The following is a 13,355-nucleotide window of genomic DNA, read 5'->3' as shown; positions in this document are numbered from 1 at the left end:
TGATCAGCATTTTTCTGAAAAAATTTTATAAATTTTTTTGTAACTTTTTTTTATGCTATATTTTTATAATTTCTTTATTTTTTTTTTGTTTTTTACGTATTTTTTAAATAATTATTTAAATATTAGATTGGGAAAAATTTTTGGAACTCTGGATTTTAAAATTTGTAATACTAGAAATATTTTGAGGATTTTTACTTGTTTTAAATCGAAAGTGAGTTTTTCGTAAGATTTTTGTTCCTTCAAGCACTTGTATATCATAAATGTGGAGAACCCAATCTTTATATACTGATCGTTGAGAAAGGTAATGGAAAAAGAGGATAATTTTCTGTGTTCAAATCAAAACTTTACCTTTTCTTGTTTTTCATTACATCAGTAATGAAACGCAAGAAACACACAAGAACACGTATTATAGGTGTTGAATTATGTTCGATGCTGTTTTTTTTTTTATTTCAATAAAAAAAAGAATTTTAGTATTTTTGTTTCTGATATATAGTAACAGTGGAAGGACAGAACACAATAAAACAAACCAAGATTATTAATTTGTAAAAAGACGCAAAAATGCAGTGAAAAGACACTACTTACGTAAGTAATAATAAAAAAAAAATGACCAAAAAAGCATATTTTTTTTATATATAAATATACTTTTTTATCTAATTAACTTCTTTATATAAACCAATCTTAAAAATGAAACAAAGTCAGTTTAGACTACAAATAAAGACTCCAATTATCGATTATGTGGCTTGTTACACATGAATAAAGCATAAAGCGTGTCTGCATTAGAACATAAAGTGAAATTCTTTCTCAATTGATAGAAATCACTAGTTTCACTATAAAATATTCGGCTGCATCATGTCTAAAGGATTGGGAAAAAGGTCAAATAAGAAACAGATAAACAGGTGGATTCACTTAAAAAAATGAAATGATCCCCAGTATTGTTTCATTTTGGTGGTAAAATTGTTTAAAAGTTTAGACAAAATTGCAGCAAGTGTAAATTGAGTAGGCAAATATATGCTGTTAGTATGAGCCCCCTTATATTGTTCCACAGAAGTATGGCAGAATGAAGTAATAAATATCTTTCTGAAATTATATGAACAAATAGAGAAAATTTGTGGGAATGGTGTTTGATAATACAGTTTTAAATAATGGTATAAAGAACGAGTTTGTACTTAAGGTGGGAGTTAAGGTTAATTTTAGTCAACTAAAATTAGTCGACTCTTTAGTCTAACTAAAGTTAGTCTACTAAGAATTTAGTCTAACTAAATTTGTCGACTAGCTTTTTAGTTTAACTAAACTTAGTTAACTAACTTTTTAGTCGACTAAAATAAGATCTAGTGCTAAAAAAAACTGAATAACCTATACCATGAACTTTTCATACACGGTGGAACTTTATTAATTATGATTCTTATGGCCTAGACAAATCAAGTTCCTAATGTATTAAACCAATTTTGATTACGAGCACTTTTTCTCCAGCTTTGAGATAACTACAAATGCGGTTGTTGCAATTGTTTATAAACACCCAATGGGTACGGGACCTAAAAAAGGCACCCTTTGACGTTTAATTAATATGCGGGAGTTCAATTGAACGTCTAATTTTTTCATGTCTCGTCACCTATGGGGAGTGTGTGATTATAATCAAATGCCATGAGTATTACCATAAACGTAGAAGTTAAATGTTAATAAGTAATTGTGTGAATACATTTGTTGCTTTCAAAGAAGAGTTGTTTGTCGGACGGCAAGGTATTCAAAAACCTTGTTTAAAGTTGCTCTTTCGGAAATTACACTGGTGTAGGCATGACTTTTTAATATTTCAGATATGACACTTTATGAACAGTGTGCATAAAGTGTCATATCTGAAATATCAGATATGACACTTTATGCACACTGTTCATAAAGTGTCATATCTGAAAACAGTATTTCTCAAAAAAAAAAAAAGCCGGATTAAAAACTTGAATTTGCTTCGCTATCTTTATGAGGGCTTTGTTCATCTATAGACTTTCTTTTTTTCAAACTTTTTCTGTAAATTAAGTATTGGAGTGGCATGTTTAATTTGAGAAAACATGTTTTTGTTCGACATAATTTAAAAACACAGTTTCTTAAAGTAAGTTTAAAGATATTATAGAGGATAACGATTTATCTAGTATATAGCGGGAAACCATTACTTTGATGTGTCAGTTAAGACATTCCTCAAAACTTGTTGTGTTGAGAAATTATTTGAACATAATATTAACTATGAAAAATAAATCAATTTAAAGACATTAGAATTTGTTTTTAAGAAATTTAAAATACGTAAATATAGTTTGTGACAATTAGGTAAAAAAAATGTTTTGTTTGTACCTTGTATTGCCCCAAATTATCTTTTATTGAATTTAATAAAAAATTAGTTTGTTAGCAGAACAACTCCGTCAAAAACAACTGATATTTGTTTGTTAGCAGAACAACTCAAAAACAGCTGATATTTTATATCAAATACATAATTTTTTAAAGAAAAAAAGAAATTGAGAGTTGAACAAGATATATACTCAATTAAATGATATAAAAATAAAAAAAACAATTCCCTTGTTGTGAAACATTTACCGTGACAGCAGTAAGATGATCATATCATATCATCTTACTGCTGTCACGGTAAATGTCTGCGTTTTTATGATTTTAGAACGAAATAAATTACATATTATTACCTCAAAAAATCATTGCAGGTATTATATAAAGAAAACTCGAAAATGCTTCTGCACATAACACACCTTTGAAAAACATGGCACTATTTTTTTTTTATAAACTGATTTCACATATGTTTTATAATTTATAATTCACTTTAATTAGAAATTGAAAAAATCCAGATCTGAACCGCTTTTCATTGAAATTTAAAACAAGTATTTAATAATAACGGGGGACTAATCGGATAAGTTTTATTACAAAATTCCAATTGTATGTCGCAAACCTTTCTCCAAAAGCCTGAAAAACTCTGAAAATCGAACCTTGAAACGGATGCCCTGCAGATTTAAATTGTAACTTACAACAATTTGCAATTAAAAATATTGTGCTAAAGCCACTTTACAACTAACGCATAACAAGATTTTAAAAAAGTATTTTTTGGGTAACAGTGACAATATATTTTTCGCAATTTAAAAGTTTAGTCGACTAAATTTAGTTAGACTAAAAAGTTAGTCGACTAAATTTAGTTAGACTAAAAAGTTAGTCGACTAAATTTAGTTAGACTAAAAAGTTAGTCGACTAAATTTAGTTAGACTAAAAAGTTAGTCGACTAAATTTAGTTAGACTAAAAAGTTAGCCGACTAAATTTAGTTAGACTAAAAAGTTAGTCGACTAAATTTAGTTAGACTAAAAAGTTAGCCGACTAAATTTAGTTAGACTAAAAAGTTAGTCGACTAAATTTAGTTAGACTAAAAAGTTAGCCGACTAAATTTAGTTAGACTAAAAAGTTAGTCGACTAAATTTAGAGTAAAAAGTTAGCCGACTAAATTTAGTTAGACTTAAAAGTTAGCCGACTAAATTTAGAGTAAAAAGTTAGTCGACTAAATTTAGTTAGACTAGAAAGTTAGACAACTAAATTTAGTTACGGCTTTTTTAGTGAAGTTAGTTACAATTCTTATTTTTGGTCACAGCACTAATGACTGGATAGCGTTTTTTATTGCTTTTTTTTTAAAATAAAAGTTTAAGCCAAAATTGGCCTCCCAAAATGGCGGCGATCAGAGCTCTTGGCGGTGACCGGTGTACATTTTAGAAGGCTTTACAGAAGTATGAAAGAAAATAATTAACCCATTGACACACAAAGCCTGCTAATCGCCGGTCTACTACATTATGGTATTGAAACACTAAACCGGCGTTTCGCCGGTCTGTCTTTACGTGGTCATTTTATGCATAAAAAATTATTGTCCTATGTTTTACCATTTTAATTTTATGTGTAATTTAGTGTTAAGGTTTCTTTGAAACAAAAACTTGTAAAAATTAAATAGTGTTTTAATTAACAAAATATGTAAAAAAAATTGTGGTGGAATGGGTTCAACTGAGTTTTGAAAGAAAAACTAGACAACGAAATAAATTCTTAAAAAGTTTAAAGAAATAAAATAATTTTTAGATATGTACATGCTGCATGAACAATAAACTGAGTGCTGTGAGTACACACAACACAAGGGTTCCTTCTAGGATTATTTATTACATGAATGTAATTAATGGATATAATATTTAATAAGAATATTAAATGCAAAGTATAAATTTTTTTAAATTATATATTATTATGCTTATTTATTATTCTTTGGAATATTCCAGCTCTCAATATTTGAACCAATTGTTTTTGACTTGTTATTCAAAACAACTTTAAAAATTACTAAAGGAAATTTTTGATAATATACATTATGTATGCAATCAAGCATTATCAACATTATGTATATTATTAAAAAACGTATGATACATAAATCTTTAAATATTAATTATCCCGTAAAGTTTAGGGATAATTTCTCCCAATTTAAGAAATAAATACATGTAAAAACACCTTAAAAAAAGATTCTTAATCTGTTAATAAGTTTTTGAATATAGAGTTATTTAATGAACGAGCTTCTCATATGTTTGACTCAGCTATAATTGGTAACCATTTGTTTTCACTGATTAAACTCATTTCAGAAAACTGTGCAAAAATATGTCTTTATCACCTGGGTAAAAAATAAACCGCCTAACTAACTGGAAAAAAGAAAAGCAATTAATAAAACTTATCCTATTCAAAAAACAATGATAAATATTTTTATTATAATATGATAAGATATGATATGATATGTTATGATAAATATAGTACTGTATATAAGTTTTAGCCCTCTTATTAAAACTCGTGTTTTTTAACAGATTTTGAATAGTAGCTTCCGATTATTTTTTTAAATATAAAATAATCTCTAACTTCAAACAATACTAAGCACTATTTTAACAAACAAAAGCAATATTTATCAAAATTTTACATAGATTTTTGTATTTAGATATCTAACGTGTTTATTTTTATTGTATGCTGATCTAAACCCAATTTGTATCAGTTCGTTTGTTTTTAGTTTGCTCTTGCATTTTTGTTTCTTTATTGCTGTGAAGGCTTCATATTAGAAGATAGTACAGTTTACAAAGATATTTCATAGATACTGTGTGTTTAATATTATTTTTTGTTTTTTTAAGAGCAAGACTTCTTCTAATTTACGTTTTTTGTTTTTGTTTTTTTTTTTTTCTTTTGTATTATTAACTTTATTGTTATTTAAGTAATAAAATGGGTAAAATTCCACTACTGGAACGTAAAAATAATTATCGTACTTCATGAAGAAGGTTATTCTCAACGACAAATTGTCCAAAAAACAAAATATTCAAAGACAGCCATTAGAGAAACTATAAAAAATTTAAGAACAAGGGATCTCTTGAGGATAAAATTCGAATTGGAAGACCTCCAAAGCTTACAAAACATGACATAAAGTATTTTAAAAATGTGTCTCTGCGAAATCGGAAAAAAACTTCCAGTGAACTAGCCCAAGACATTCAGGCTGCGACTGGGACAAATGTTTCTTCATCTTGCATTCGACGACATTTGCTAAAAGCTGGGTTAAGAGGGTGTGTTGCAGTTCGAAAGCCTTTACTACGTCGTGGCAATAAAGAAAAAAGACTTAAATATGCAAAACAGCATAATAATTGGACACAAGGAATGTTAAACTGTGTACTATACAGAGATGAATCAAAATTTGAATTATTCAGTAGCAGAAGACAACAATATGTAAGAAGAAGGGTAGGAGAGGCTTATTGCCCTGATTGTCTACATCCAACAATCAAGCACGCGGGAGGTTCTGTTTTAGTTTGGGGTTGTATTTCATTATCTGGAGTAGGTGATTTAATCAGAATTGATGGCAAACTGACAGGAGAACAGTATAAAGAAATTTTAAGACATCATGCAATACCATCTGGAATGAGACTAATTGGTAATAATTTCATTCTAAGCTAGACAATGATCCCAAACATTGTTCCTGAGTGGCTAAAAAATATTTACAGGACATGTGTGAGGAGGGAGTTCTCGAAGTAATAAACTGGCCTCCTCAAAGTCCAGATTTGATCATTATTGAACATGTTTGGGGTTATTTGGATAAAAAAAAGGCTGAATATAACCCAAAAAATGTGGAAGAATGTTTTCGAATATTAAAAAGAGAGTGGGACAATATTCCACAAAATTTCATTACAAATTTATGTGAATCAATTCCCAGGAGATTCGCTTCTGTGATCAACGCAAAAGGCGGACATACTAAGTATTAATTGTTCTTTCTTTTTGTATCATATTTTATGAAATTATTTCTAGATATTTTTGTTTATAATATGTGTCTATAAACCTGATTTTTTACTTCATAAGTCCTTCATATTTTTACGATAAAATCAAAAATAATGATAAACTTATGGTGGGCTAAAACTTATTTATAGTATTGTATATATCATATCATATCATATCATATCATATCATATCATGGGATATATGTATAACACGTATTTGTATATAATAACTCTAGACGGAAAGATTGAGTTGTGTGTACTCACAGTGCTTGGCTAATAATTTATGCAGCATTTATAACTTTGTAGTACTTATCTTAAAAACTAATGCATAAAAAATATTTTATAAAAAAAAAACTCAGCTGCCTACCATGCAATTGTGTTATTAGCTTTCTAGCACACAATATTGGGTATTTAAGAACTAAAAGGCACATAAATTATATAACAAATGCTGAAAATTTGAGATTTCTGCAAAAGCAAAGAAATATTATTTCATCACTACTATTAAACAAAATTTAAACAAATTAAAATTAAGAGCTGTACTTAGTTTTACTGAGAATTTTTCTTTTTCTTTGTTATATTTATTCTAAAAAAACGAAAATCAGAAAGTTAATATAGAACAAGTTAATATAGGAATACGTTTTATTAAATTAAAAAATATTTATATTTGAAATTTATGTAAATATGTAATATTCCGTTATTTTTATGAAAAATCTTATGTTGAACAAAAAAAAAATTTTTTTATTTGAAGCTTACATATTTATCAATATTTGAACTTAAAATAAAAAACTTGATTATCATCACTTTCTTAATATTCATATAGCCGTTTGTTAATTCCGCCGCCATCTTGGGAGGCCAAAACTGGCTTCAAAAAATTTCCCGTATACGCTATCTAGTTATATTTTGAGAACAGTCCCAGCTAACATACACGTTCAAGAAACGTTCGTAGAGCGTTAGAAACGGTTGGGCACGTTCTAAGAACGTTCTAAGAACGTTTCCAACGTTCTTAGAACGTACTTGAACGTTTTGTGTTAGCTGGGGTAATACCAACTCGACGCCATTTTGTTCATACTATTCTATATATTTCTTGAAGTAGTAGTTTACGACCGAATAAATCCAAATATTGTGGGCAAATCATGATTTTTAATGAATGGCAAAAGACATTTCTTTAAGCAATCTTCTATTTATATTTTTTAGCTCAAAATCTTTAGAGAACTTGGTGGGAAATTTTTCAATCTAAGTATATTTAAATATATTGGCAACATATTTACCTTTTGACTAATAAAAAAATTTCTGGTCTGACAAATTTGAAAAATATATTTTTACAAAGGGTTCATCATTTTAAGTTATACACAAGTTCTCTCGGCTTTGACGAATTACTTTAGTTTCTCCATCAGTGGATCGCTTCGGAATTTTCTTTTTATGATATACTTTATATTCTTGAAAGTACTTTTCCTATCAATGCTTGGCTACATTTAATTTTTTTCTCAAGATCTATTTGCGTCTGACATGGATTTGCGTTTACGAAGCAAATGATTGATTTTGGTGATATTTATCATTATGTTTCTTTTGAGTTTCTGTTTCATGTTTCTTTTCCCCTTCCTGCTTTTGTTCGATAGATCGAGCCTCAATGTACAACTACAAAATAAATTCAAGTGAAGATTGAGCAAAAATGGTTGTAAATTGAAAAACACTGGTCCATTTGAAATAAAAACTTGTGACAAATAAGAATTTTATAGAAAAGTTTCCGAAACTTTTCTCGTTTTAACATTCGTTTTTTCGATTTAACCCGAAAAAATGATTACCAATACTCAACCCAAAATAACAAAATAAAAACATAAGTTTCATTGTGCAAAATGGTTAGAAAAATGTCATTATCAGTTTTTGAGAAATTAACGATAAAAAATTGGTGAACTTTATAGTGTTAATTTCATGCGTTTAATTTCATGAGCTCCTATAAATAGTTAAAACAGTTTGTTTGCAACCTATCTGTTGTGAATAATGCTACTGAAAGATAGGTCCAATAATACAAATCAACAAATCATTTTTTTGCTCTTCGATGGAAAAGAATGGGTCAATTGTGTCTCAAAAAAGTAACGAGACAGTTAGCAGCTTTTAGCACAACGAGTTTGCTATTTGTACCACACAAACCTTAATGCATGTACTTCGCGCATACCTTAGAAGATTTGCGAGCCTTGCAGGTATGCAATATGCACAAAAAAGGATGGAAACGGTGTGATTTTAACAGCCCTGTTTGACTTCAAGTCTATATTTGTTCAAACAGAATCTAATGGTCAGATGTTTGTCTATCTCATCTCTTAAATTGGAAATTCTAGGCTAAAACAAGAATGTTCTCTGGAAGCACCAAAGGTTGATGAGAAACAGGCCCTGTGCTGTATAAGTACTCGCTTTTGCATTTAGGCAAAAGATTGTCACATCAATGCTCCCAATGATGTAAAAACATGTAGGCTTTCGCTACTTAAGATGCAAAGGTGGTAGATTGCATCTAATGTCATAGTAAACAAGGACCCACCTCTCCCTGGTATTATTCGGCTTACCAAAGTAACAGAAGGACCTCCTCATTCAATTACCTCAGATACAATCAGTTACATGAAAATATTTACAAGGAAGCAGTAAATTTTTAATTCAAGCTTAATATTGAAAGAAATTTACTTTTTAAGAGACTGTTATTGATACCCAGTAGAAGATATAGCACCGATGGAGCTATATCTTCTACTGGGTATCAATAACCACCTGTAAAAGATCCTCAAAGACTCCTGGCTAGATGCTGATAAGTGGCCAGATGCACTTCACATTCAACCAAGTCACTATCATGGAGGGTAATTTGAAGAACACCAATGCCGAAAACTGGTCAACAATGTGGACACTCTGTACCAACGTGTTGAAGAAGCTTCTGCTTCGAATGCTTTTGGCATAATTGACACTTTCAAAAAGCTCAATTTAGTTTCGAAATCATGCTTTGGATTTGTCCTGGAAGCAGACTACACAAATAAAATTGATCAGTTTATGGTTTTATGATATAATTTCTGAAAATCCCAAATGCTATAATCACTCTTAAATTTCATTCAGTGATGTATTATGTCAAGAACATCATCAATTGTCAACGATTTTAGGTAGGACTCTTCAGTGAACAGGCAGTTGAAACTGCACACCAGGACTTTCATCAACACTTGTCAAGTTTTTAAAGAAATAAAACCCATACAGAATGATAACGTAAATTGTTGAGCTGCACAGGGGACTTGAATAGTAAACATAATTAAGCATCCACGAACAAAGTTTATCATCTTAATAGTAGAAAATATGTTTCAAATTTTATGCTAGTTTTTAAAAGATAAAGCAAAGGAGAAGTTTTCAGTCTATTAAACTAGAAATAAAACAGATACTTGCAGTTTCAATTGTTGCTAATCACAGAAAATATTCCCTCAGATCAAAGAAACTTCTTTTTGTGTAGAGTTGTTTTGAGAAAACTTTATTCCAAGAAATATCAGAACTTTTCGACTTTTTCAAGCAAAACAACCTTTTTTTTTGTTGTAAAAAAATATTTCCTGTTTGTATGACAAAGAATTTGCATTTTCTTTGTTCATATTGATGTAACTTTTATGCTATTAACTAAAATATTAAAATAGCACAAAATAGAACTACAGTGACGTATTAAAATCATTTTATTTATCTAAAAATGTGGGTTAAGATAGTCATTTATAGTATTATATATTAATGTGGAGTTGTATGAGCACAATTTTAATTACCAATTAATGATTCTGTCTTAATAGCAATTATGAGAATGATTTTTCTGATATAAGCTCTTACGAATCAATTACAGGAGAATTTTCTGACAACTTGAATAAGGATATTGATTTCTTAGATTCCCAACTTAGTAACTTATTAAAACTTTGGCCATTGACACATGATGTATCCGACAGTATGTGAATGATTTTTTAGCACTTCTGATTGAAGAAGGTCATTCTTTACCCAAAGATTCTCATACGATAATAGGTATAAAGAATAAAAACGATATAGCTGTTGTTGCAGACAAGGCATATGCATATTTTGGAATAAAAATAACATTAAAAGAATATTGAATTTACATGAATGGCAATTACAGGATATTTGGTTAAGCGTGAATATAGATGGTCTACCTATATAGAAATCTAGCTCATATCAAATATCGCCAACCTTAGATCAGTTTGGAAAGTTTCAACCATTTATGTTAATATTGTAAAATTTTTTATAGTAAACTATATCAGTCGAAATAATAATAGGTAGAAAAAATCTTAAATTGTTCATTAATTTCTTTGGATAAGGAAGTGGCCATTTTGTCCAGGGTTTTAGTGTTGTATATTTTTTTAGCACTGCCAAAGAAACACCCATGAACTATAAGTCTAGATTTGGAATTGAAGAAATTATACAATAAAAAGGAGCCTTCCGAGGTTGTAAACTTAGGTAAAAAGCACTTCCTGTCTTTGCATCATCATCATCATCATCATCATCATCATCATCATCATCATCATCATCATCATCATCATCATCATCATCATCATCATCATCATCATCATCATCATCATCATCATCATCATCATCATCATCATCATCATCATCATCATCATCATCATTATCATCATCATCATCATCATCATCGTCATCATCGTCATCATCATCTTTGAATTCGTCTATAAAAAGTATTAAGCCTACTATTCCAAAATAAGAAAAATAAAAAAATGCAGCCCTCTCAGACACTTCTCTCGATCTGTCAAGTAAAAACAGAATTATATCAGCTACCCTGAATACTTCACTATCTTCATCCTGTAAAACTAGAAGAGAAGATTTTTCAGAAGCTCCCCCCCCCCTCCTCCTCGCTCTGCTAGCAAAAGTCGGATATGTCTTAAAACACCCATAAATACCTTTGCTGGTGGTGGAGCTGGGTTTAAGGAGATGACAACTAAGCGTTAGTCCATCTTTTCATCAACAGTTCTATTTCAATTTTTCATATCTAATTATAGTTTAGTCGTTGCATTTTTATTACCTAAAGTCAAGGTCTATTGATAATAAAAGTTTACAAAATTATTTTAAATAATCGTAAGGTTTTTACTTATTAATTGGTCTTAATCTCTGTGACCTATAAAGAAGAAAAAGCCCTGGCGATTTATTAGTTAATTGCAAAGATAAATACTTTGAATACATTATTTAATTATTTTTTAGAGTTCCAACATGTTATATTTATGAAAATGGAAAATTAGAGGAGAACCAAACCCAGATCATAAATATGTTGGCATTTCTGATTGATGGCGGTGAATGTAATACAAACGTTGGAGTGGAGAACCTTCAGCCTATGTCATCGATAGAAGATTTTGACATTTTTTGACTCTTTAAAATAAAACTTATCACTGTAAAAAGGTAATTTAAACTTTTAATTAGTTTGCGCAACAAAATATCTTCAGTTCTGATCTGCAAAACATGCCAGAAAGAGCATCCGGTTATAAAAAATTGTTTCAACTTTTCTATAAAGTTATTTAAATTAGAAAATGGTATTATGAAACGTGTCCAAATCACACAAGTGAGGAACTATAGATGTTAAACCTTACAAAAAAAAAATCAAAGAAAAACAACAACATTCATCATCATAAAATTTTGCGAACTGGAACTTGGATGAAAAATTATTGGTACTTATACAGTAAATTTATTTGCAAATTTTGAATGGAATAATATATTTCCCCATCAAAATGAAAATTTTATAACACTTTTTACCACAAAACTACATTTTTTATTTAGAAAACGGCTATAAAACCGAATGGAAGAAAAGATGTGAGAGCAACTATACAGCTTGGAATAGATGCCTTTATGGTTTGTAGTATCCAAGATTTATTTTTTAAAGATGGAATAACTGGGAAAAGAGCATTTTCAAAGACTATACACTATCGTTGCTTGCTAAGTATGTATTTTCGATATTTCCATAAGATTTTCGGTACATGCTAATCATTTCATGAATGAAGTTGAAAAAACTGAAAAATGTTTCTTCACGCTAGTTTTTGTATCATTGAAGAAGTCTTGAGCTAAAAGCTTGTTGTGCTTTAGTATTAAATGTTTCCATAAAATTAAGCGAAATAACTTGATGACGTAGTGAAGCAATAAAATAAAAAACCATTATACCATTCGAAAATTTATTTTTAATAAAACAAATGTGTTTAAAAAACACAAGTTACATGAAAATTGCGTAAGCATGAAACACTATTAATTTACCGTTAAAAAATTTCAAAAAAAATATAATTTCATTTAGAATTTCATGATGTAAAGATTATTGATATGCTTTTACACAAAAAAGTTTTTCCATTAGGAGTGTTTCTAGATCCTACAAAAAACTTAAAAAAAGTATTAAACCGAATTTAACGTTGGAGACTAACTCAAAAGAGCTGTTTGAAGTAGGGCTGGAAGTTTGAACAAAGAGATTCGAGAGCTTTCTAACTAATGTTTTATTATCTTATTTTGTTTTATGCCTGTTTTAGCAGAAATTTTTTGGCTTTTTAGATTTTGAAATTATTATTTAACAATTGTAGTCTTTTTTTTTTTTTTTTCTATGAATAAACATAGTTTACTTTACTGAGAGAGAATTGTACTTGCTGAAGAAAATTACAAATTAACACTATAGCTATTTTTTTACTGGGAATTAGTGTGGTATAGTTTTAAACAGCAGATTTTAACATCACTATTTCTTAAAAAAAAGTCTAAAATAAAAGACGTCCGTAGGACGTAAAATTGGTGACGTCTTAGTGACGTCATTATTTCGTCCCTTTGGGATGGATGCAAAGCGTTTAAATTGGTACGTCCCTTGGATGTCTCCGCTTCGTCCTGTTGGGGCGTCTACTGGTCTAAAGCCAATGTCTTCAGGACCTGCAATGGACGTCCTTTTGCCAACTGAGACATGGTATTTGGGATCACGGAAACCAATGTTTTTTTTAAATCGTTATTTGCGGCCGTAAATGACACTGACATGCGTACGAGCGTAATACGTGTCTAATTAAAAATTTAAATTTTGATGTATCACATATTTATAT

At 29.4% G+C, this 13,355-nt stretch overlaps 1 pseudogene; it reads left to right on the top strand.

Annotated features, from left to right (window-relative positions):
• The first annotated feature begins 6,024 nt into the window (after positions 1–6,024).
• Positions 6,025–12,769, top strand: LOC145185351 (uncharacterized; annotated as a pseudogene).
• The last annotated feature ends 586 nt before the right edge of the window (positions 12,770–13,355 follow it).

The sequence above is a fragment of the Hydra viridissima genome, unplaced genomic scaffold (genome assembly GCF_058129835.1).
Source record: "Hydra viridissima isolate aposymbiotic clone 2 unplaced genomic scaffold, HvirCarnegie_v1 scaffold_15, whole genome shotgun sequence".
In the NCBI taxonomy this organism is placed as follows: Eukaryota; Metazoa; Cnidaria; class Hydrozoa; order Anthoathecata; family Hydridae; genus Hydra; species Hydra viridissima.
The sequence above is the reverse complement of the archived record's forward strand: the minus strand, read 5'-3'. Positions and strand labels throughout refer to the sequence as shown.